Here is a 26,500-nt window from a genome sequence, read left to right on the forward strand (position 1 = left end):
GGAAGGAGGGCTCAACACAGGGACAGTGGTGGCTGACCCTCGAGCCCCCTCCCTGAAACCATGCAACTCTGTTTCTCCCTGTATGTCTGTGGTGCCTTTTGAGCTGCTTTTCCTTGTGAGAGCTTAGGGTGAATGCTTGTGAAAGAGTAAGTTCATGCATGGGACTTTTAAGAGGTTGCCTGGGTTTCCAGCATCCTTCTGTCTCACCCATTCAGATGGAATCCCTGCTGATTTTCGCAGCCAGATATTGTGAGGGCTCCTCTTCCTAGCACTGGTGCTCTGGGCTAAAGAGCCCCATATGGATCTGGGACTCTTCACTCCTCAGAGGGGACCTCTGCTGAGATTTTTCTCCTGATTCTCAACCACTGATTTTGCATTTCTGCCTCTTTTCCCAGTTTTGATATGGCATTTTCTTTATAATTTTAGTTATATCCTTCTGTTCACCTAGTCTTCAGATTGTTTTACAGGTTGATTGCTCTATAATTTAGTTGTGATTTTGATGTTGTCATGAGAGAAGGCATGCACAGTATTTACTTACTCTGCCATTTTGATTGGAAGCTGTTCCAGATTATTATATTCATTATTTTACTCAGTCTTCACACTATTTGGGCAAAATTGATGTTCCAGCTGAGGAAAATGTGTTCCAAAGAAGTTCCACAACTTAACCAATATCAAACCCAGTAAGTGACAGAGTCAAGTTGGAACTCAGGCTATTTGGCTTCATTTTGCCTCCTTGATGTGGATAAAGCACTGTCCTTGTCCTGAAGGAATTCACTAAATGGTGGCATATGGAAGAAGTTGTGTACTAACCATAATTCATTGGCATGCACACTTCAGGTCCTTGCCTAATTACCTGTTCCTAGTTTTATGGCGGAAACCCAGGTAGTTTTTTACAACAACAAAATGCAGTTCTTAAACAGGACTTAAACTGAAATGATCATAATGAAAATATGTTATGCATGAACAAAATGTGCATGAACAAAAATTGCATGTTATAACAGATGATGCATTCCTGGGAGATATGCTTTTTCAAGAATCATAAACCCAATTTAAAAAATCATCCAAACACATGTGGTCACCAAATATCAATGATGAAAATAAAAAGAAAAACAGTAAAAAACGAAAGAAAGGAAGGAAGAAAGAAAGAGAGAGAGAGAGAGAGAGAGAGAGAGAGAGAGAGAGAGAGAGAGAGAGGGAGAGAGAGAGAGAGAGAGAGAGAGAGAGAGAAAGAAAGAAAGAAAGAAAGAAAGAAAGAAAGAAAGAAAGAAAGAAAGAAAAAAAGAAAGAAAGAAAGAAAGAAAGAAAGAAAGAAAGAAAGAAGAAAGAAAGAAAGAAAGAAAGAAAGAAAGAAAGAAAGAAAGAAAGATTTACTGCTTTCCAAGGTTGGAAAGGAGTAACCTTAGGATTGTCTAATAGGGTCAGTTCATAATAAGTTGGGAAATCCCTTTGCTACATGACAATAGCAACCATGTCTCAGGAAATGTACTTAAATATCATTTTTTTTTTAAAAAAAAAAGAAGAAGACCTGTAGGTTAGATGCCCTTGGTTGAATTTTTTCTCCACATCTCTGTCTCTTTACCTTGGTCTTCAGACCATTCTGCTTGAAGGAAATGGCAATGTTTAGCTTGAACAAGAGATGTCTTTCAATTATCTGTTCAAGTTTGATTTGAAAAACAAATACAGAATTTTAGAGAAGCATTTTTCTCAAAAGTGAGATAAATGTACCAAAATCTGTGATATGGTGGAAAGAACACTAGACTTAGGACTAGAATTTTCATTTTCCTGTTTTCCTCTTAATAATCATATGAACTTGGACAAACATCTTAACCTGATAAACATCAGGTTGTTTATCTAGGCACAGTGAAAAATATTTGCTCCACCTACCACTTAGGGTTGCTAATGACGATGAAATTGAATACCATATGTAAAAGCCATCTGTGAAATGTTGAATGCTATATAAAATTTGTTATTATTGTTAGAGTAGATATTATTATTAGCCTCACAATGCCTGATATAACTCAGTACTTGGTTACAACTTGTTTTTGTTGTTTTAGTAACATTCTCATAGCAAAGAGCTGTAGTTTTGGAGCTCTGTGGGTTCAGGCTGGCACATTATGTGAATCTGTTGAAAAATGATGGCTGATAAGTGAAAAGAGGAATGTGAGAAATTTGTGGGCTGCTCACCTCCAGCTCAAATTTATTGTTCTTCTCCAGCTGGTCAGATTCTCTCTGAAGCTGTGATCCTTACATGTCAACACTTAAGAACAGGAGAGAAGAAATACTATTCCTCAAATTCAACATTAGCATTCAGAATTGACAAACATACATCAAAAAATCCAAAGCAACAATGATGACTAAGCACATTTTAGTTGGTTTGGAGAACTAGCTTCTCAGTGTGTGTTTGGGGTATGGATGTGGGGGTTACAAAGACATCTTGTCACAGTTAGATGAGCCTCGAGACATTGCTTGGCCATTCTTTCTCTAAGTTGAGGTCCAGGGCACAAGTAGGAGTACAGGTTCTTTGGCCTTGTATATCTTCTGCCTTTTCACATTCTCCACAATCTGCCAAAGGGTTAGCCAGGAACACAGAATTTGTTCCCTGAAGCTGTTTCTGAAATTCCACAGAGTAAGAATACAACCTGTCCAGGTGGCAGATGAGCTCCTGGGCTCTGGCCCAAGAAAGGTCCATATATTCAGAGAAAGGCCAGACTGGTGTGGTCCCTGGACAGCATGGGGTTCATGCTAAATGTCTGGGAAACATCAGTGCTACAGTCTGTGTTTTTAAATTAAATTCTTGGCCTTTTCTGCCTGCCTTTCTTTCACTTCCCTTCTCTTATGCATCCCTTTTTACCCTCATCCTTACACATTTTCACTCTTCAGAATTTCCCACCTCGTTCTTTCCTCTTTTTATTTCTATTACTTTGTAGATACACAGCTTTGTGGAAGTGTGTTAACTGCTTTGTGTTGCATTTTTCTTATCTGTAAAATGAGAATAAAATACTCACTAGGGAAAGGAGGGAGATTATTTACTTTTTGGTTCCCTTTCCTCTTTTTTTCCTGTCCTCTCCGCATCTTATTTCTAAAATCTCTTTCATTTCCCCCCCTTCATTTTCCTTTCACTGTTTTCCTTCTTTCTCTCCTTTTCTTCCTTTCTCTCTCTTCCTGATGAGCAGAGGTGTCTCCTACCAGCTTAGCTTTGTGCTTTCAGTAAGTCACCTTGGGAAATTCCATTTTTTCAACTAAACACCTCTCACCTCCTCCTTGGGAAGGAAGTGTGACTATGACCAGCAGGGCTTTCAAAATTAATAATAGGATTTAATTTATCTTTACATCAATTTTGCTGAACCCCAGGCTATCGCAAATGCAGACTATGATTTGTTAGTCATTTTCTATCTTTTTCAATGAGTGTCGGTAAAATAGGTTAGTTAGAAGTCTTGCAAACCAGAAACATTATTTGACTACGTGTATTCAGCAGAGATCTTTTTCCTCTGAAAATGTAGTCTACAAGACCTTTTGACTCTTGGCATCAAATCTGATGGCTGCCCTCTCACAGCTACCTGTCAGTGTCAATTCACTGGAGCTATAGAATGCTGACCATTTGTATGTACCATAGGAAAAATAGTGTGGATTTCATTAAAACAATTTCAATATCTAGGGTAGTATTCTATATCAGGAATAGTATAACACTGAATTGGACAATGAGGCTATTTGAGTAGAGCTGGTTTGGACCACTCAGCCCTTGTTCATTCTGTCCCCCTACCATGGGCCTGGTGCCGAATAATGCATCAAAAGCACGATGGTGGACGAGGCATCTACTTTGCTCCCAACAGTTCACAATCTGGTGGGAAAAAAAACAAGTGAATGAGCATTCTCTCTGCCTGTACCAGAGGTAAACCCAGGATTTGGAGAGAATACTCATGACAGGCATCTTTTCTACCTGTACTCAAGATAAATCAAGGATTTGGGGGGCTTATGAGTGGTAGAGAGCAGGCTGGGGTTGTTGGGAGACGGGACTTGCCAAAGAGAAACACCTGACTTGAATCTAAAATCGAATGAGAAGTTAGATCTGAGAAGGTCCTGGGCAGAGAGAAAGAAGATTTTCCAGCCCGAAGGAAAAGGCTAGGATGTGTGAGAGAATGGTGCACACAGGGATTCGGATAGTTCTGTGTGACTAGATTGGTGAGTGTGGCGGCAGGAACTGGCAGGAAGTGTAACTAGTGAGGGAAAGGAGGCCAGCTAGCCTTGATTGTCATGCTAAGGTATTTGGATAGTTTCCCGTAGGCATTAAGGAACTCTTAAGGACTACTAAACAGGGAAAAAACATGGCCATATGTGTTACTTAGAAACCTCGCTCAATTTCAGTGAAATCACTGATTAGAGGAGAGAAAGACTGGACATAGGAACAACAGTCAGAGCAGTGGTTTTTACTCTGTCTGCACATGCAATTGCATGGGGAAGCTTAAAAAAATATTCCTATTGATGCCTCCATTCCACCCACAGAAACTCTCTGATGTAATTGGTCTTCGATGTAGCCTGGGCTTTGGAATTTTTGAAAGCTTCTCGGCCCGGGTTGAAGAGCACTGAATTAAGAGGTGGAGAAATGAAGATGACTAAAGGACTGTGAGCTGTGGCAGGCTTGGGCTAGACCATGCCCTAGAGCTTTCTGAAAGAAATTTTTCTTTGTTTCTTCCAGAATATTTAGGAGGTCAAGTGTTGAACTTGATGACCAACTACAGGTGGGTTCTCAATTGACTGTGAGGGAAGTAGTGAGCTTATGAATTCATCAGTACCAAGTCTGAGCCATTCATTAATGGGAAGGAATAGGATCTCAAGAATTGATTGGTGATAAGGTGGGGGGTGGAAATGGTAGAATTTATTTAGTGTGTAAATTATTTCTGAATCAGCATACATATATTTATTACCTCTTAACATCACCCCCACCATTTTGTCTAAATTTTGCTTTAGTTTTCTTCCTCAAATTGAGATTGGACAGAAAAAGTTTAGATAAACTGCTTTGAAAGTTTTATATTTAGCCTGACCCAACTGTGGCTAATTTGTGAACAACAACAACAACAACAACAATAACACAGAAAAGAAGCATTTATTTTAAACTTGGAAAAGGGTTTATTCAGTTTCTTTCTTTTGCTTTTCCATGCATTGTTTTTCACAGAGAGCTCAATGCCACTCCTCACAGTCTGCATATCCTCGTTTCTATTTAGCCCTTCTAAGAATTACTCAGCCTGAGAACACTGAGAACATTCAGGCACGTCCCAGTACCGTGGAGTTAACCCCTCCGTGCACAGAAAGGCTCTTCTGGCTTTGTGGCAGCGGCTTTTGTTGGGAGCTGCCATGTTCAGTGGGCCCCTAGTGTCTGCTGAGATGATGTGATTTAGGGGTTAAATGCAGTTTGCAATTTCAAAAAATGCCTGATCTGTTGAAAGAGGCTCCTGAAGAAGAACATGTGAGTTTGAAGTGGTTTGCAACATTTGAGAAGGTGGGAGTGCATGCTCAGAGGCCCTCAAAAACTCGGATTTGGGCCCGGAATCGGGAGAAAGACTCTATTGCGGTTTCTATGACTCTCATCAACTTATAAGCCTTCCTGTTGAAATCCCTGACAGTACCTCTGACAGCATGTTATTATCTTACAATAAAATCTGTCCCCAATCCCCTAGTCCTGCTGCTCCCCCAGTTTCTAAGAAGGTGTTGAATAGTTAGCTGTGGGGGGATGGAGAGTTAAAAAGCAGATTCTGGAAGTTCCTGGTGACTTGACTCTTTCAGGGGCTGGGTAGGGACCAAACTCCCTAATTTTATTTTTTCATTTTCACTGGAGTTGAATTAACAACAGCAAGAGAATGCCTCCAGGTTTACAGTTGTATGGCTTATTGCGTATATATCCTATAAAACCGAAAACCATATGGAGAATTCCGCTTTCTTGGCTTTTTGTGTGTGTACCAGGAAGTAGTAAAATGTTTTGAGGTGCTATTAAGTCTTTAAGTTACAAAATCAAGATTCCACCTTAAAATTTTTCCATACTGTACGTTGTTGCATAGCCTGGGGTGCTGACTGCCTGCCAAATATCTATCAGAGAGTGATTTATGATATATGATATGCTCCCCAGCCCGAGTGGAGACTGCATCGTTGAAACATGAGAAAGGGGAGGCCTTGCTCTCTCGAAACCATGATGACTGGTTTCTGTTTGGCTTTTCCAAGAGAACATACAGTACGAAACGTGCCACATATCACAGCACCAAAACTTATGTAAGAAACAAAACACAATTAGGCAAAAACAAAACTTAATTTCTTCTTGCCGTTTGTTAGGGACTATTTTTACTTCCAGTGACTGTTCTTTTTTTCCTCCATTCTTTCCCTCCTGCCCAACTTCCCCTGCTTTCCCACCCATTGTTGCTAATCTACTAAGCTCTGAAATAAAAGCGAACAGCTCTGTGCTGGCAATTAAAGTATTTTAAAATGAAATCTCAACTCCATGTTTTAAATATTTCATGTGCTTTCCATTCTACTATGACTAAGAATATATTGTAATTTCTGGGGTTTTCGGTTCTGCAAATGTTTCCTTTGCAGCTATGAAGAAGTATATCTCTCATGGCTTTAAGGGCACTGCAGTTTGCTTAGATAAAGCAACAAGGAACCCCCTTCTCACCCTAAAAAAAAAAAAAAAAGGAATAGTTTTTTTTCATATTCAAATTTTTTGGGCCTCTAACTGGATGTTCTAATTAACTGTAAATTATAAAGGAAAGTGTGATTGGCTTTCAAAAATACTGTCGCTAGTGATATTGCTATAGATTGTTTTAATAGTCTTATCTATAAATGCTGAGGTTTTATGCTGGTATTATTGTGTATGGCTTGTTTTCTAAATATAAAAGAAAGCTATGCTCACTGAAGAAAATTTGGAAAATACAGAAGGGTACGTTCGAGACAATGTATAATAACCCACTTGATTTCCTAGGTTACTTTAAATCATTATTATTTTTCAATGTCATTTTAAATGTTCTTTGAAAACATGATTTCTAATGGCTCCATAATATATGATACTATTATGATATACTTAACTATTTTCTTATTATAGGACATTTATAGTATTTCCATTTTTAATGGAAATGTTCTTATAAATAATGATATGATAAACAACTCTGACTATGGAGCTTCGGCCATACTTCTCTTTCCTTTGTTAGGACAGATATCCTGTAAATGGCATTACTATGTCAAAAATCGTGAAACTATTTTAATAATCTTGCTACATATTTTCATATTGGTTTAGAAAGTCTATACTGTATATAAGTATACAATATATACAGTATACAGTATTGAGTTTGTTTCAATCTCATCCTTATATACTTCAGTACTCTGGTGGTTGATGGCTGTTTTTAAAAATCTTTGCCATTTTAATACATATAAAATGGTAAAATTAATTGTAATCAGCATTATTTTAATTAGTAAAACAACATATTTTTCCTTGTATATGGTCCACTGATTCTGAACGTTTAGTGGCTTGGCTTAGTAAGCCTTCCACAAACCCCCATTCTGTTTTTTAAAGATTTTTTTTTTAAACTCCTGAGAGAGAGAGAGAGAGAGAAAGAGAAAGAGAGAGAGAGAGAGAGAGAGAGAGAGAGAGAGAGAGAGAGAGAGAGAGAGAGAGTGTGTGTGTGTGTGTGTGTGTGTGTATTTCCTTGTAATAACCTGGGAATTAACTCTCTGTTGGAGCAGATGAGCTGAGCACTGTATGGAAATCTGGCCAGAACTTGAATAATTGGTTTCAAAACATGGGGTATCTTAAGCCTCCCAAGTCATCGTAACCGGGGCCTCCCTCAGGTATGACCAGTGCAAACTCCTCCTCTGTGGGACTGTGAGTCCTGTTTTCTAGTAACGCTCCTCCGCAGGTGCATGTTAATGTCGTAGGGATCAACTGGCACACATTGCTTTTTGTTCTTGATTCTGCTCAGTACTTATAACCCATTTGACAAATGATTCCTGAACTTAGAATGCTTTAGATAATGCATTTTTGGATCGTCTTAATCTGTCTTATCTCAAAACTGTCCCCATCGAAGTCCTCTGTGACTTTCTTTAAAGTACCAGTGCTACTGCTGGGTCCTTCTTAATACTTCCCTGAGATGGTGACAGCGGCAGTTGGAGCCATTTTAAAGCCAATCCTGGGACTGCCTCTCAAATTCTTCCTACTTTTCTGTTTCCTCATTTATTGAGCATCGATTACATGCCAGGCACCTTTCACACTTGATCTCATTTAACCTTCACTACTATCTAATAAAAGTTTTATGATACATTTTCATAGGCAAAAATAACTAGCCTCAGAGAGACGATGTTAATTCCCCGGTGATACAAAGATTATAAGTGGTAGCTTGGTAAATACACTGAGATTCAGAATTTCTGTTCAGTAATCATATAGAAACTGTAGGAATAAACATGCCAAGCGCTCTCAAGTAAACTACTGAATGACTCAGAAAGACAATTGAGGGATCTTTATATTAATAATATGCAGGAGAACTCTTACCTGCTTCCTGAGAACATATATAATAGTATTTTAGTATTTTAAAGTCATTTTTTTTTCAAATATAATTGTTTCATATGTAATCATTAGAGTCTCAAACACTTCTTAGAACATACAGACTCTGAAAGGTTTGCAGGAATTTACCTGATGACCTCAGGTTGTTGGATTTATCCCACAACTTTGGTTGAGCACCTTGAATTTCTATGTACATGTGTGTTACGTATTCTTTTGCTTTGTGGCTTAGTAGCCAGGCATTTACCCTCTGAGCAGTCCAGTGTGCCCATAAAAACAGGAGTTGATCATTTATGGAAGCTGACCATGAAATATGCTAAAGGTGCTGTAAGGACATGCTTTTGGTGTCTGTTCTCGGAAACCCATACTTCAACTTCCCAGAGGCTCAGGATTTTAAAGTTCAGGCTTCCTAGCCTCTTCAGCTTCTGCAAGCTGAGATAACCTGTTGCTATTTTTGAATATAAATAGACCTTATTAGGTATTAAAAGAACTGCCCAAGGGTTTTCCCCCCTTTCTCATTTTGGTGTTTGGATTGTCAGCGGAAGTCTTGAGCTTTGAGACTTGGAAGGCAGTGCCTGCAAACAAACATCCTGTGGACAAAATTGTTGGCCCAGCACTCAGTGTTCCAGGATGATTGACAGGAAGCAGGGTGCGGGTTGAGTAGGGAGTATGGAAGCTCTGAGCACGTGGCTTCCAGTTCCCTCAAACAATAGCCAGGCTCCCAGGGAGCCTCGCACATTCTTGTTTTCCAACTACTGATGTGGAAGTTTGAATGGTTGGTTGAGGTGAGAGTTAGGAAGAATATGGGCTGGGCAGGAGGTGAAAAGGAAAAGAACGCGGGTGCTGAACTTGGCAATTACTAACAGAAAATCCAAGCCTTTTGTTAATGCTTTTTTCTGAGGGATAGGGACATGCAAATATGTAGAGATTTGGGATGATGGCCTGAATAAGACATCAGGCAAAAATCGGGCAAAAAAGGAGCCATCCAAAGAAATTATGACCAGTCAAAGCTAACACTCGTCACTTGGGGAAACTGGGCTTGAGTCACGTAGTGGTGAGGAGAGATCAGAAATGGTTACAGGAAGTGACATGAAACTCACAAGGAAAAGTGAACATTTTTCAAAGCTCAGCTATGTGCTGGATTTTGCATATGTTTTTGCATTTGGTCCTATTGCAGATTTTTGAGACAGGTATTATATTTATTTTTTTCAAATGATGAAACAGGCTTAGAGAGATTAAATAAAGTTACTCAATGTGGCAACATTAGATAGTAGAAAAACAGACATTTAAGCTTCTGTCCTTGAGACCCTTAAACCTGTGCATTGTCCTCTATCACATTTCTTCCCTGAACTTATCTAAGTCCTGCCCTCTTCATTCTTTACTTCAGTCCCAGTAGGGAACATTTAGAAGAGAATTTATCTCTCTAGTTCAGTCTCCGAAAACATCCAATTTACATTTTCCTCTCCAGTCTTCTCAAACCTTTCCCCATTTTCTGATTCATCAGGCCCTTTCATATCCCTGGGTCTCACTGTATTGTTTCCTCCGCTACATGATTTTCTTTTCCTTCTCTCCACACCACTCACTCTTCAAAGTCCAGTTCAAATGCCAGCTTCTTCAAAGGACTCACATATCACAACTTCCTTTACTCCCTCAGCACCTTTCTAATACCTTACTTAGTCTCACAGCAATTTGTTTTTATTATCCTATTTTTATTATCACGTTATTTTGAAATTGAATAGCCCTTGTTCTAACTAATCCATGAGTAACACACATGCACACATACACAGACACCCCTTAAAATTTAGTTCTGTCATTTGATTGTTTGATGATGCCCCATTTAGGCAAATATTAGGCTTTAACCCTCTTTTCCAGATCTGCCTCTCTCTCTCTCTCTCTCTCTCTGAAAATTACCAATCGATGATAGGTTTATAATCAGTAGTTGCCCTTAAGGGATTTCGTGAATTACTCTGAGAAGAGTGGAGAGAGATATTAAAAGAGCCAGTTGGGAAGGGAATTCCTGGCCAATCTATCTCTCTTACCTTTCTTCCGTCTGTCCGTCCGTCTGTTCATCTGTCCGTCCATCCATAAATATCTATTGAGTATCACTTATATGTTTGGTGCTGGGATCGATACTGAGGATACAGTGGTGAGCAGAACCCAATACTTCTTCTGCTACTATGGAGATACAGTCCATTGAGGAAGATAAATATTACAAATACAATGCACAAAATATACAATTGCAAACTCTAATAAACACTATGAAAAAAAAAGTTTAGGGGGCTATGTAAACATAATTCAGGCGGGCCTGACCTAGTCTAGGGAGGTGGTAGATGGTGTTAGCCATCTAAACTGCACTTTCAGGTAAAGAAGTTGGATCCATCTGAAAGGATTCCTGTGGTCAGGTGGCCACTAGGCCCCTAAAGGCAAGAGCTACTGCTGTTGTTCACAAAAGGCAATGGGTGAAGGGAACTCCTCTTCCACCAGGGAGAAGAGGGATGGCAGGCTTATGATATCGTGCTCGATTTTGCTCATGTGGTGGAATCTCAGAAAAGCCAAGTGATTGAACATAGAAAGGTGCACAGATCACATTATTATACACTCAGTCAGTAAAACAGTAGCTCATTGAAGGCCGATGATGAAATTTATAGTTTTTTAATTTTTTCCAGGTTGCATTCACTTGGAAATTCCCCATGTCTATATGAAGAAGTCTGCTCTTGTGAACACATAATGCCATATGTATATATGGTATTAAACCTCTCCCCTTAACTTTGTAGGAAGACTAATTATCTTTTGTTTCATGTATTCCGAGGATTGCTGAGCAACATGGAGAAATGCGGGGGTGGGGCAGGAGGAGCTAGTGAAAGTGGTGGAATAGGCTACCCAGACTCATCCCATGAATCAAAATACTTAGAGTTAATTCACAAAAGGTTTCATGGTCTGTAGTTCTTCACATGAACATCCCATTGGGGGTCCCATGCCCCTTCTCTTCCTGTGTGGGCCTTCCTAGTAACCAGTGATTTGGAGAGGCTCAATGGATAGAGTGCCAGAGACAGACAGTGGAAGAGAGATGACATCCCCAAGACACTAAAGCCAACATACTCTTGACCTGCGTGTTTTGGGGAGTCATAGAGATAAGATTCAACCACATAGTTGTACACAGTGTGAAACCTTTATGAGGCATAGGCTGCTTGCTAGATGTCCATTTCCTTTCCTCTCCTTCCTTCTTTCTTCCCTCCCCATCTCCCTCCCTTTTTTTCTGTGCCTTGCAATTTTGGAGAAAGTTAGGGACCAAATTGGAGAACCTATATTGTATTTTATTTGGATTTGAAATGGTGGCAGTACATCTAGATTTGTAAAGGTTTATATTCTTGATATTTCTGTTCAAAGTCAAAATTTCATACCTTGGCATTCAAAACTTCATATATGTGGTTCTTAACTACTCTCTTAGCCTTATCTACTCTGACTCCCCTGCCCCAGGCAACTTGGCTCCTCATTGTTTTTGGGATAATCTTCTCTTTGTTCTTACATCTAACCAGAGCTGGCCAACTCCCCACTCACTTAATTCTCTACCCAGCTCTATTCTATCCATCCTAAAAGGCTCTATCCGAGTCCTACCACCTCCAACTTGAATGATTTTTCTCTTCCCTGATCTCACGGTACTTTAAGCTTATTTGGCAATTAATCTCCCATGGATTCATGGAAAAGTTTATTTTGTTTGATTTTATTGTTGTGGAACTCATATTATTTCATATTTGTACTTTGTATTTTTCAGTCCTTGTCACCTCCATAAAAGCTTGGAATCTTGTTTTTCCCACCACCTCCAATTTGAATGATTTTTCTCTTCCCTGATCTCATGGTACTTTAAGCTTATTTGGCAATTAATCTCCCATGGATTCATGGAAAAGTTTATTTTGTTTGATTTTATTGTTGTGGAACTCATATTATTTCATATTTCTACTTTGTATTTTTCAGTCCTTGTCACCTCCATAAAAGCTTGGAATCTTGTTTTTTATATTTTTTGTCATTCCAGCTATTTGAAACACTAAATTATCTGAGCAGATCTTGTCTTTGATAAATCACTTATTTATTTATTGAAGAGATAATTTTTATTACTTAATCTACCAGATGAGGAATCAAGGAGGAGAGAACTGATATCTATTGCTAAGAGTATTTTTCAGGCACAGGGATAAACATTTCATGATACAAACTTATTTAACCCTTCTCCAAACCTGGTAAATTAGTTATTTTTAATATCTATTTTAACAGATGAATACATTTCACTTGAAAGTTTTGAGCTGTTTTTTAGGGATCATGCACAGTGCATGTAAATGCTTGGTTATCAATTCTCCTATAAAAATGTTTTCATTGAAACACTCGTGACCAAATGTTCCTCGAGTATCTTTGTGACTCAAGCAGTAGAGACACAGTGATGATCAAAAATCTGCCAAGCTCTTATTTTCATGCGATCCGTCTTAGAGATACTTAGATGAGTAAAAAAATACAAGCAAAACAGCCATGACCTTCTCAACAACAAAAAAACAAACGATCCAATTAAAAAAATGGGCAAAAGACCTGAACAGACATTTCTCCAAAGAGGAAATACAGATGGCTAATAAACATATGAAAAGATGCTCAAGGTTGCTAATCATCAGAGAAATGTAAATTAAAGCTACAATGAGATATCACCTCACACCTGTCAGAATGGCTATTATCAATAAATCAAAAAACAACAAGTATTGGTGAGGATGGGGAGAAAAGGGAGCCCTCATACATTGTTAGTGGGTTTCCAAATTGGTGCTATGGAAAACAGTCTGGAGGTTTTTCAAAAAATTAAAAATGGATATACCTTATGACCTAGCAATTGCACTTCTGGGTATTTATCCAAAGAAAACCAAAACAATAATTTGTAAAGATCTATACACTCCAATATTCATGGCAGAACTATTTACAATAGCCAAGATATGGAAGCAACCTAAATACCCATCAACAGACTATTGGATAAAGAAATTATGCTTCATATACACAATGGAATATTACTCAGCCATTAAAAAAATGAAATCCTACCATTCGCAATGGCATGGATGGACCTAGAGGTTATTATGCCGAATGAAATGTCAGACAGAGAAAGATAAATACCATATGATTTCACTTATATGCAGAACCTAAGGAACAAGAAAAACAAACTAATCAAAAATTGACTCACAAATATAGTGGACAATTTGGTGAAGGACAGAGGGGAGGGGCTTGGCAGGCTGGGAGAATGGGGTGAAGGATTAAAGAAGTATAAATTAGTAATTGATAGATGGTCATGGGGATGGAGAGCACGGCATAGGGAATACAGTTAGCGTTAATATGTTGGCTAGGTGGAGGGCCAGGGAAAGGAAGAAGGAATTGGGGGGATCATTTTATGAACTATATAGATGTTTAACCAATGTACTGTATACTTGAAACTAATTAAAATATATAAATAAATTTAAAAATTTAGGAAAACAAAAACACATAAAAAAATAACTATGACCTAAATAAATATAAAATTGCAACTGTGTTAAATGCTAGGATAGAGCAATCCATGCTACTAAGAGAATATATAATGTTTGACCTGCTTAGAGAAGGAAGGAAAATTTGTCTTGCTGAAATAATACCTGGGCTTGATATGTAGGATGAATAAGAGTTAACCAAGTGAAGAGGGAGGGAAGAGTATAGCCAGAGAGACACCAGCAAGTAGAAAGGCCTTGTGGCACAGAGGAGCAAGGCAAGGGAGAAAGACTGGAAGATTTCAGTGTGGCTGAAGTGTGTGTGTGTGTCTGTGTGTGTGTCTGTGTGAGGTTTAAAGCTAGAGATGCAAGCCTCTCTGTTTCTGTCTTTATCCTAGAAACAGTTGAATCCATTCACAACTTGGGCATGAGCATGACATGATCACTCTTTGTGATGTGGAGAGCAGACAGGAGAAAGAAAGACAAGAGTAGATGATGGTAAACCGGGCAGGGGACTCTTGTAATAGCTCTAGTGACAGCATAGTTGGCCTAGGGCAAGAATGGTGGTGGGAGTATGATGGAGAAAAGAGGATGGATTAGAAAGCTATTTAGGTGGTTCAAGTGGAAGGACTCATTGATGGATCAGATATGAGGGTGAGGAAGAGGAAGGTGACACAGATGACTCTAGGAATTTTGCCTGCAAAGTTTGCTGGATGATAGGGCCATCATTTGTAAAAGGAACTGTGAAAGATGATCAGATTTGAGGTGGACGTTTGTAACAATGGATTTGGATGTATCGTAAGATATAGACATCTAAGATGTCTTTTGGACATCTAGACATCTAAGATGAAGTGCTAATTTGCATGCATATGTCTGGAGTTTAAATAAGAGATTTGGCTTGGAGAAACATAATTATGAGAATCTATGTAGCAGTGGTTATGAAAGCCATGCACGTGAGTAAGGTAGCCTGATGAGAATTTCTGAAGGACACTAAATTCAGATACTGCTGGAGGCACTGAGGATACAACAAAAATGATACTAAGTCCCTGTTTTAAAGGGGCTCTCCGTTTAGTGGTCTACACTTTGATTCGTGAGATTCCAAATCCACAATTTTTCAGTGACATCATCCTTTGAGAAAGTAAAGACTAAAGTGAGTGGGAGTCAGTGCTGTAATTCTTGACCTTTAAGTTTTTTTTTTTTAGCTTTGTTTTCAAAGGCATGTGGTTTCCTGCTACTGTTTTGGCACATTTGTTGTTGAGATTGAGAAATAGTAGTATCATATTTGGCAATTATGCTCATTACCTTACAGTGTTTGTGTGAGCTTAGGAGGTGTAAAATTTTTACTTTGCAAACAGGAAACCAGAGGCCCAGGCAGGGTCAGGACAGTTTTGGGTGAGATCATCAGAGGCCTGGAAATAAAGATTAAAATCCATGACATCTCACCTCCCAAAGTAATTTCCGTGCTTCTGAAGCATTCTATCTTGACACGCTTGTGTTTTGATTTTTCATTTTTTCCTCCACAAGATTAGGAAGAGTGACTAGAAAAAATAGGGTGTTGCTGTCCCAGAGGGTCTCCTGCCTGTCCAGTGTGCTGTAGACCAGCTCCTGATCAAATCAAGGTTATTATCAGTAGCAGAAACATCAGAGTCAAGATCACATTTACAAACTAAAAATAGTGAAGGTGAAAATAATAAATCACTTCCATTCTAATAACATGTAATTCATGGAAGTAGAAATAAACCACAACAGGACTAGTTTTATAGAAGTAGAGAGGATAAATTTGAAAAAGTAAATACTGACCCTAAGAACCTTCCAGAAATGAGTGATTCTCCAAAATAATTTATACTCATAGGAGATGTGAGTTTTCAAAGTTATTAATTCAAAGAAGTAGCATTTCTATTTGATAAAAGATTCAAACAGTGCTGGAGGGTACATAGTGCAAAGGTCTCTATTACAAATACTGTTTCCTGGAGCCCAGTTTTCCTCCCTTGAGATAACATTTGTTACCCATATTTTTATTTATTTCTCCAGAGAGATTCCATTTGTATCTTTTATATACAGATGGTAGCTTATAATGCATAGTGCTTTATTTTTTCACCAGCATATTAATTCATATCTGTAGATATAGATCTCCTTTGTTGTCATAATGACTGCAGAATATTCCATTACCAGTATCTTATAACTTATTGAACTAAGCTCCTACCAATGGATATTTAGGTTGTTTCCAATCTTTGGCTATTAAAACACTGTTAGATAGAATAATCTTCTTAAGACCTATGTGAATATGTCTGTAGGAAAATTTTCTAGATATGTAATTGATGGGTCAAAGGGTACATATGTATTTACAATTTTGCTAGGTATGAGAGTGTTCATGTCTCCCAACCGCTTGTCACATTATCAGACATTTTGCTATTTCACTACAGTGTGAAGGTATCTGATTTGTCTCAAGGTCTTGCTTGCTCAGGAATCAAGAGGCTTCTAGATCCTGCTCTTATGGCAACTCAGAGCGATTTAAGGATTCTTCACTGTTTTCTTTGGCGAATGGCCCAACCTTCATGAGACAATGAATGCATAAGGCAGTTAATATTTACTGTGTTAAACTGTATTATCAAATTATTTTATTCACTCAGCTAATGTTTATTGAATACCTACTTTGTGCTGTTATAGGTGCTTGAGATTCATCAGGAACAATGCAGACCTAGACTCTGATCTCTAGGAGCTTACATTCTAGCAGGGAAATAAGAAAATTAAAAAAAAGAAAAGATAAGTACATAAATTCAAAGGTAATAAATGTAGAAAAACCAAAAAGTAGATCAATGTAGTGCAGATTAAGAATGCAGAGGGCTGAGAAGTTTAGTGGATTAGATAGGGTGGTCAGGGAGGGCCTTACTGAGAAGGTAATATTGGGTCAAAGACTTAAGGGTGTTGGGAAGTTAGTCATGATATCTAGGAAACAGCTTCCCAATCAAAGTCTGTAGGTGAAGCAAGGCCCTAGGGTGGGAGTGTGGCTGAAAACTTCCAGTATGGCTGGAGGGATGCAAGGGGGAGGGGGAGGGCAATGCAGGTTATATATAGCCTCATTGGTCATTCATTGAGACTGAAATGAGGGAAGCATTGCAAGATTTTGAGCAAAGAAGGGATATGGTCGGATCTGTGTTTCCAAACTATGATTCTGAATGCTGTGCTGAAAACAGACTGAAGTTAGGAAAGGTAGAAATTAGGGAAACCTGTTAGTAGGTTATGGTAATAACCCAGGAGAGGGACGATGGCAGCTCAGATAGTAGTGGAGGGAGCGAGAAGTGGTCAGCTCCTGGATCTAATTTATAAATAATGCTGACAGGATTTCCTGAGGGGTTGGGGCATGGGCTGTCAGAGTAAAAGTGGAGCTGGGAATGATTCCAGTATTTTTGGCATGAATTACCATCAACCTATATGGTGAAACTCACAGATATTGCACAATTTTTGGAGGAGACTCAAAGTTCACTTTTAATCATATTGAATTTGAAATATCCATTAGATATATAAGTGGTTTATTGAGTAGGAAGATAGATATATAAGCCTGAAGTTTGAGAGAGAGAGAGAGAGAGATTTAGTTTTGAGGAAAAGCAAGAGAGTTACATATTATATATCATGTAATTCTCAGTAAAAGCAGTGTTACATGCAGTTTATAGATAGGGAGCACTACTCAGAGTAACTTGCTCTAAATTATCTGTACCCAAAGTCTGTTATCTGCACACAGCATTATCTGGTATCTGTTCTTTTGCCACACAGCTTCTGTGTGCCAGGATTTGTCAAGGTACCTTGTCATAAAGAAGTTGAGACCTGTTGGTTACACCTGGAGATGTATAGATGCTGGTGAAAACACTGTCAGAATGGATGCTGTGGATACAGTGCACCCAGGTCTGAGCACCCTACTGTGAGGATGTTCTTGCATGCAGAAGGTTATGTCTGTGGCACAACCAGTTTCTCTTGAGCTAGCCTATTTCTGGTAATATCTAGTTTTTCTCCTCTAACTGTGCCGTATTGGCCTCACTAATGTTGTAAAGGGGAATTCTCAGTTTATTTCTGGCATCTCAAAATCCTTCATCACTTCACTAGTTACGTTATTGGTTATTCCATGAGAAACTTAGATCCTCTTGATGGCCAAGTGTGGGAAGATTTTGTTGTATAGCAATCTGTGTCAGATCACTGTCGCTGAGGAGACGAGAGAGAGAGAGAGAGAGAGAGAGAGCATTATTGGTTATTCCATGAGAAACTTAGATCCTCCTGATGGCCAAGTGTGGGAAGATTTTGTTGAGAGAGAGAAAGAGAGAGAGGAAACTAATTCTTAAAATGTTATCGATAAAGTTCCCGTATTTTCTAAAGTGACTCATGATCACATGTCTCATATTCTTAAATTGGTGTTTAGACTTCTTTCACTGACTTTCATTTATTTCTCATGAATTAGATTTTGAGAGATCATTGAAAAACTGTGTAGTAGTTAAAGTCAGGTAGCTCCACCAATTTTACCTGTGTGACTTGGGCCAAGTTATTTAAGTCTCAGTTTTCTCAAATGTTATAATGGAGGTAACAATAGGATCTGGCACAAAGAGTCAAGAGGAAGATTAAAAGGAATAATAAATGTAGATTCTTAGTACTGGTACTTACACAGAGGAGCAAAGTATCAGTTTTTACTATGGAGGTCTCTCAAAAAATTAAAAATAGAACTATAATATGATCCAGCAACCTTACTTCTGGGTATTTATAAAAAGAATTGGAATCAAGATCTTGAAGAGATATTAGCACTCCTGTGTTTATTATAGCACTATTCAAAACAGCTAAGATGTGAGAACAATATAAATATTTATCAACAGATGAATGGATAAAGAAAATGTGGTATATACATACAGTGGACTACTATTCAGTCTTAAAAAAGAAGGAAAATTTTCAATATGAGACAGCATGGATGGACCTTGAGGACGTTACACTAAATGAAGTAAGCCAGACAGAGAAAAGCAAGTACTGAATGATTCCACTTATGTGAGTTACCTGAAGTAGTCAAATTCATAAAATCAAGGATTGAAATGGTGGTTACTGGGGCTTGGAGGGAGGGAGAAATGGGGAGTTATTAGTCAATAGGCATAAAGTTTCAGTTAAGCAAGATGAATAAACTCTAGAGATCTGCTCTGTGACATTGTACATAGAGTCAACAGTAATGTATTGTACACTTAAATTGTGTTAGGAGGATAGATCTCTTATTAAGTGTTGTTACCACACACACACACACACACACACATACAGTAGGTATTAGTAGTATTAAGCTAGTATGTATAAACAATGACATATATAGACAGTTTATATAATGAGTGACATTTCCAAAATATTCTATTTAAAATGAAAAATTTTATTATGATCGATAGCTTGTAAATGTTTTCAGCAATAGTCTGTTTCTAAAATATCATTTTCAAATAATTTCAATTTATAAAATATAAAAATGTTAAAAGTGCTTTTAAAAATAAGTATTTTATAAGTTTAAATGCATACAAATTATTAAAAAGTCATTTGATGAAAAGCATGAACTTTTTATGAACATAAATCAGCAATTAGATTACAGTGGCAGGCTTATACTCACTTTAGCATCTTACTTCTATCTATATTTTATTTTGTTTGCAGTGTACTAAAAAGTTGCAGATTATAACTTTAAAAAAAATCACCTTGCAATTTTCAAGATATGCTTTAAATAAACTGAGCTAGAAGACTAAAAGGAGAGCAGTAGGAAGGTTTTGTTTTGAAGTTGAATCATGAATAATTTGAGCAGAGGAGCTGCTCACATTTCTTGTCAGTCAAAACAGAGAACCACAGTCATGTCTTTCAGTAGACACTAAAACCATACATAGCACATAGAAGGCTTTCCACATAATTAGGCGTGCAAAAAACATAACTTTCTTTTTCAATAACTGGACTTATTTGGTACTTCCAGCCTTCTATTGCTCCAGGAGCCTTGATGCAAATTTTAGGTAATTCAAGGTCTTTTCTCTGTGCTGTATCTCCTGGGCACTTATATATAGTGCCTAGGCAGGGTAGGGAGATAGTCTACCATTCACACCACTTACCTCTAGATACTGGTGTTCTTATCTGGGCAGTGGTTGCTGACTCATGCAGGTCATCCATTTGTAGTCCTGACTACAAGGCCTCTCTAGGTTCAGCTTCTCTCTCTTCTCTATAACTCTCCCTCCCTTCTCCCCATCATTATGTCCTTCTCCAGCACATGGGAAACATTTTTTTGAACTAACTACTTTGGCATGATGATAAATATGTGGGGGCATTCCAGTGCCCTTCTAGATTATTTGTAGCCTGCCTTCCTGGTCCCATCCCTTCAACAATTTTGGTCCCAGTGAGGAAAGGGACAGCAAGTGTCTGTGTTTTCAGGTCCTTAAACCTATCTGGGGACTTCTATATATATCTCCTCTTCCAAGATGTAGTCTGGAGTTTGGTACAGGGATTATAGCATTGAACTCATAACCTCACCTCTGACATTTCTTTTCTTTCCAAAAAAAATCTTCTTAATGAGCACACCTTGGGCATTTATCTCTAGCAGAGTGTACTTATCTGTATGAGCAGATATGCAGAAGAATTTAGAGCAATTCAAGTATATGCACAAAGATAGAAGGAGAAATGTTATTTCAAAGTCTAGATAAGAAAAAGCAAATTGGCATCACATAATTATGATGTATTCTTGGTCTTCAAGAGTTAAAATCTGTAATTTACAAAATGTAATCTTGCCCTACTCCCAGATATCTGTCTCTCCTCCAGTATTCCCATCATAGTATCGTCACCACCATGCTTCCAGTTGCTCAGGCCAAATATCTAGCTGTTATCCTTACTTTGTCTCTGTCCTTCATTTTTTAAAAACGGACTTAATTTTTTTAGAACAGTTTTAGGTTCACAGCAAAATTGAGCAGAAAGTAAAATTTCCCATATACCTATCTTCCCCATTATCAGTATCTCCCATCAGAGTGGTCCATTTATAATTGACAAACCTACATTGATATATCATTATCAACTAGAGCCTATAGTTACTATTAGAGTTCATAGAATGTTGTACATTCTATAGGTTTTGATAAATTTATGATGACGTGTATTCACCATTATAAAGACATACAGGGTAGTTTCAGTGCCCTAAAAATCCTCTGTACTCTGCCTATTTATCTCTTCGTCTTCATTAACCCCTGGCAACCACTGATCTTCTAATTGTCTACGTAGTTTTGACTTCTCTTGAATATCATATAGTTGGAATCATATAATATGTGGTCTTTTCAGACTGGCTTCTTTTACTTAGTAACATGCATTTAAGGTTCCTGAATGTCTTTTCATAGCTTGGCAGTAACATGCATTTAAGGTTCCTGCATGTCTTTTCATAGCTTTCATTTCTTTTTAGTGCTGAATAATATTCCACAGTTATGCACTCACCTACTAAGGAACATCTTGGTTGTTTCCAATTTTGGCAATTATAAATAAAGCTACTACAAGCGTTTGTGTGCAGGTTTTTGTGTAAACATAAGTTTCAATGCCTTTGGGTAATTACCGAGGAGCACAATTGCTAGATTGTTTGGTAAGAGTATGCTTAGGTTTATAAGAAACTGCCAAACTGTTTTCTAAAGTGGCTGTACCATTTTGCATTTCCACCAGCAGTTAATAAGAGTTCCTGTGCCTCCACATCCTCACCAGCCTTTGGTATTGTTAGTGTTCTGGATTTTAGCCATCTAATAGTTGTATAGTGATATATCATTATTGATTTAACATGCAGTTCCCTGATGACTATGATGTAGAGCACCTTTTCAAATGCTGATTTGCTACTCATATATCTTCTTTGGTAAGTTATCTGTTAAGATCTTTGGCCTATTTTTTAATCCGCTTGTTCATTATTTTATTGTTGAGTTTTAAGAGTTTTTTGTTTGTTTTGGATAATAGTCCTTTATCAGATATGTCTTTTGCAAATACTTTTTTTCCCAGTCTGTGGTTTGTCTTATTCACTTAACAGCCAAGAGCAGAGATTTTAAGTTCTAAATGAAGTCTATCTTATCAATTCACTGTGTCAAGGATGAATTAAAGTTATCGCCAAGTCCAAAGTCATTTAGATTTTCTTTTGTGTTATCTTCTAGGAGTTTTAGAGTTTTGTGTTTTACATTTAGGTCACTGATTCATTTTGAGTTAATTTTTGTGAAGCATATAAGGTCTGTGTCTAGATTCTTTTTATTTTTATTTTTTGCATGTGGATATCTAGTTGTTCCAGCACCATTTTCTCCATTGCATTGCCTTTACTCTTTTATCCAAAATCATTTGACTATATTCATGGGGGTCTATTTCTGGGCTCTCTAATCTATTTCATTGATCCATTTGTTCTTTCACCAACATTACACCATGTTGATTACTGTAGCTTTGTAGTAAAACTTGAAGATGGGTAATGTCTATCCTCCAACTAGTCTTCTTCAATACTGTATTGGTTATTTCCAGTCTTTTGCCTCTCTGTATAAACTTTGAAATTTTGTAGATATCTACAAAAACCTTGCTAGGAATTTGATTGAGATTGCATTGGATCTATTGATCAAGTTGGGAAGAGCTGACATGTTGACAATATTGAGTTTTCCTATCTATAAACATGAAATATCGCTTTATGTATTTAGTTCTTCCTTGATTTAGTTCAGAGATCTGATCAAGAGATCTGATCAGAGTTTTGTAGTTTTTCTCCTATAGATATCATACATATTTTGTTAGATTTATACCTAAATATATATATATTTTGGGTACTAATGTAAATTATATTGTATTTTTAAATTCAAATTCCGTTTGTTCATTACTGGCACATAGGGAAGCTACCTTTTGCACCTGTATCCTATAACCTTGTTATAATTGCTTATTATTCCAGGAATTATTTCGTCGATTCTTTCATAATTTCTACAAGATGATCATGATATATGTAAATAACGACAGTTTTATTTTTTCTTCCTAATCTATATATCACTTATTACATTTTCTTGTTTTATTGCATTACCTAGGACTTCCAGTACAATGATGAAAAGCAATGGTGAGGAGGAACATCCTTCCTTTACTTGTTCCTGATCTTACTGGGAAAGCTTTGAGTTTTTCACCATTAAGTATAATGTCAACTATAGGATTTTTGGTGGATATTCTATACCAAGTTCAGAAAGTTTCCCTCTGTTTCTAGTTTTCTGACAATTTTTTATCATAGATGGTTGTTGGATTATGTCAAGTGATTCTTTTGCACCTATTGTTATGATCATGTGGTTTTCTTCTTTAGCCTGTTGATGTGATGGATTACATTTATTGATTTTTGAATGTTGAATAAGCCTTGCATACTTGGAATAAATGTCCCTTACTCTTTGTATTTACCAGCAAGTGTAGTTCCACCTCCAATACATGCCTTGAGTCCAAACACTACCCCTCCCTCAGTACTTTTCAGAGTCTAATCCACCATTATTTCTCTCCTGGATTGTGGTAACTTGTAAGTCATCTTCCCAGTCTACATCTCACTATGCTCCCTTATCCATTATCCGGAGAGTAAAGGCAATCCTTTAAACATGTAAATCAATTCATATCACTCCTCTGCTTAAATGCTCCAAAGGTTCACCATTGCCAGAAGGGTAAATTTCAAATTTTTCCTCATAGCTTACATGATATAGCTCCTTTCAACCCCCATGACCTTTCTAATTGCTTTTAAACTCAAATTTTAGACCTTCTCCTACCTTTTTTAGTAAAACTGGATCTTCACTATTGCAAAAATTCTCTGTTCATGTTTTTATCTCTGTTACTCTGTTTTTCTCCTGTATTCCTCCATTTAATCTTAGCTGCCACAATCGGACAGACAGAAAATGTGAGGACACATTTTTCTTTCATTTATAGTGGAAACATTACCAGTAGACAGTAACTACTCCAGGTCTGTCAAATAGTTGCAACCAATTTTATTTAACTTATTGGGGTGACATTTGTTAATACAATTATATAGGTTTTAAGTGTATCATTCTATAATATATCATAAAACTGAATGCATCCCCCCTTTTTTTTTTATCACGGTCCACCTATATAGTACTTCCTTTTTGTTCTTTAAACTTGTCAAACTCATCTTTAATGATTTCTACACACATGGAATATTTTGTTACCTGATATTTGCATAGCTGGCCTTTACTCAGTACTCAGGTTCAAGTGTGATTTCCTCAAAGAATCTTTTCTGACATGCCATTGAAAAAGTTGTGTGCTCATATACTCATTTCTGTTGCACTCTGTCTTTACCCTGCTTGCTTTTATACCTTCCATGAATATTTATTGAATGCCTGTATGTATCACATACTATTCTGGACAATGCAGCAGTAGAACAAGAGAATTCTATATCCCTTTCTTATGAAACTTACATTCTAGTTAAGGAGACAGACAATAAATAGGTGTATTCTAAATACATCATCTTTCAGGGAGTGATAAGTGTTGTGGAGAAAAATAATGCAGGCAACAGAAAGTTCTGGGATTGAAGTGCGAGATTGCAATTTTAAACTGTGTGGTTAGGGAAGGCTTGACTGAGCAAAGACCTGAAGCACTGGATCTTTGGGGAAGAGCAAGCAGAGAAAACCTCAAGCATGCCTTAAATGTCTGAGCAACATTGTTGTAAGGAGACCTGTGTGGATGCAGTGGAGTGATAAAGGGCAAGAGTCATAGAAGGTAAGATCAGCCAGGCACAGTGGATGGGAGTTGGTGAGCTCTTGTAGGTCATTGAAGGGGCTTTGGCTTTTCTCAAAATAAGATGAGACGCTTTTGGAAGATTTTGAGAGAAACGATCTGAGAGACATAATATGACTTAGTTTTAAAGGCATCATTGCCTGCTGAGGTGAGAATAGAGTGTAACTGAAAGGTGAGATGAAAGAAGACCAATTAGGAAGGTATTACAATACTCCAAGTGAGAGACGCTGGTGATTTCTACAGGATGAAGGCAGTAGAGGTGATGTGCAGTGGTCATTTTATTGGGGATTCGGATGTGAGATATGAGGGAAGAGGTGAATCAGGAAATACACTAAGCCACTGGATGGATGGATTGCCCCTACTGAATTGTGGAGGACTGTAGGTGGAACAAATTTGAGGGCAGGGTGGAAAAGATTAGGAGTTTGATTTTGCACACATAGTTAAGACTGATGTTAACTAGATAGCTGGATATAGAATGAGTTCAGCATGTATGTGTGTGTGTGTGTTTGTGTGTGAATGTGTGCATTTGAACATGCATATTGTTTTTAAATTGTCTTAGAATAATTTAAGAAATATATTTTTAAATAAATTTGAATCATATTTTTACAGAATCTGTGAAGTATAATTGCAGAACTTGCATGGAGCTCAGTTTTAAAACTCAGGATACTGTTGTAAAAAATACTACTTGATACAACCCTCACAATTAATCTTTTGGTTTGTGGTATGACAAGAAGAAACTATAGGATTTACCAATATATACCCCAAAGGGGCTTATTTCAATGATATTTGTATTCTCTGATGTTGGATCTATTTCTCAGAAAAGTACCTGGATTTTTCTTACATTGTTTAATATGCTGTGAACCATCGACTGCTGACAGGTGCTCTTGATGGAACACGTACAAAGGAACAGATCACTCGCTCCTTTTTAGGGTCATATTGGCACGACCCAAATGAAAGGATTTTATGTGATGTACAAGTTGTCACGATGTACTTTTTAAAAATAGTGCCACTGACACACATCCACTAAAATAAATTAACCTTCCTATCTTGACTGACTCTCATTTTGGAAACAGCAACTTCATATGCCAGTGATGATATGAGCAGCAGGGTTGGGTAGGGTTGAGAAAGCGGGACCCCGGCAAAAAGGTGGCAGTGCCATAGGCCTTTTAATAGTTTTTAGTGGAGCAGCGCAGAAGCAATGAGCATAAACAGAGATTTGTACCAACCTGGGTTGTAATTCAAGCTCTGTCACTTTATAGATGGGCAGGATTTAACTTCTCTGAACTCAAGTATTAAGAAATAAGATATAGGAAATAATATAACTCTCTGGAACAAATGAGCTGATGTTTGCAAGATATTTAGAATAGCAATTTGCATATAACCAGCTCTTGATGAGTGAAGGTTATTATTATCAATAACTTTCATTTAAATCTAGAGTTTGGTGTTTTGCAGTATCCGAAGAGGTTAGTAAAGAGATTTGGTGATCTTTCTCACCTTTTCACATCCAATTCTTTTATTTTTTAATCATTCAAATAGCACATTATTTTCTTCCAGAGATTAGTTTCAGAATGTGATTTTATAAGTTGAGTGCTGTACTCAGCAGATTCAAAGAAGGGTTCTTATAAAAGTGAAACCAAGTCTAGGTTCAGAGCTATGTCTTTGAGCAGAGATGGTTTTAGATTGTCATCTCTTCACTGATGAGCAGGACTGCCACCCAAGCCTCAAATTTAGTTGAGACAAATAGCACTAGTAACAATGAGCCTTCGGA

At 37.6% G+C, this 26,500-nt stretch overlaps 1 non-coding gene across 1 annotated transcript; it reads right to left on the reverse strand.

The window, feature by feature from the left end:
• Positions 1-23,826: 23,826 nt before the first annotated feature.
• Positions 23,827-23,954, reverse strand: LOC112485167. The gene has a single exon (XR_003048369.1). It is a non-coding gene; the product is annotated as a small nucleolar RNA SNORA31 (small nucleolar RNA).
• Positions 23,955-26,500: the final 2,546 nt, after the last annotated feature.

Source organism: Pteropus alecto, unplaced genomic scaffold, assembly GCF_000325575.1.
Source record: "Pteropus alecto unplaced genomic scaffold, ASM32557v1 scaffold95, whole genome shotgun sequence".
Classification (NCBI taxonomy): domain Eukaryota; kingdom Metazoa; phylum Chordata; class Mammalia; order Chiroptera; family Pteropodidae; genus Pteropus; species Pteropus alecto.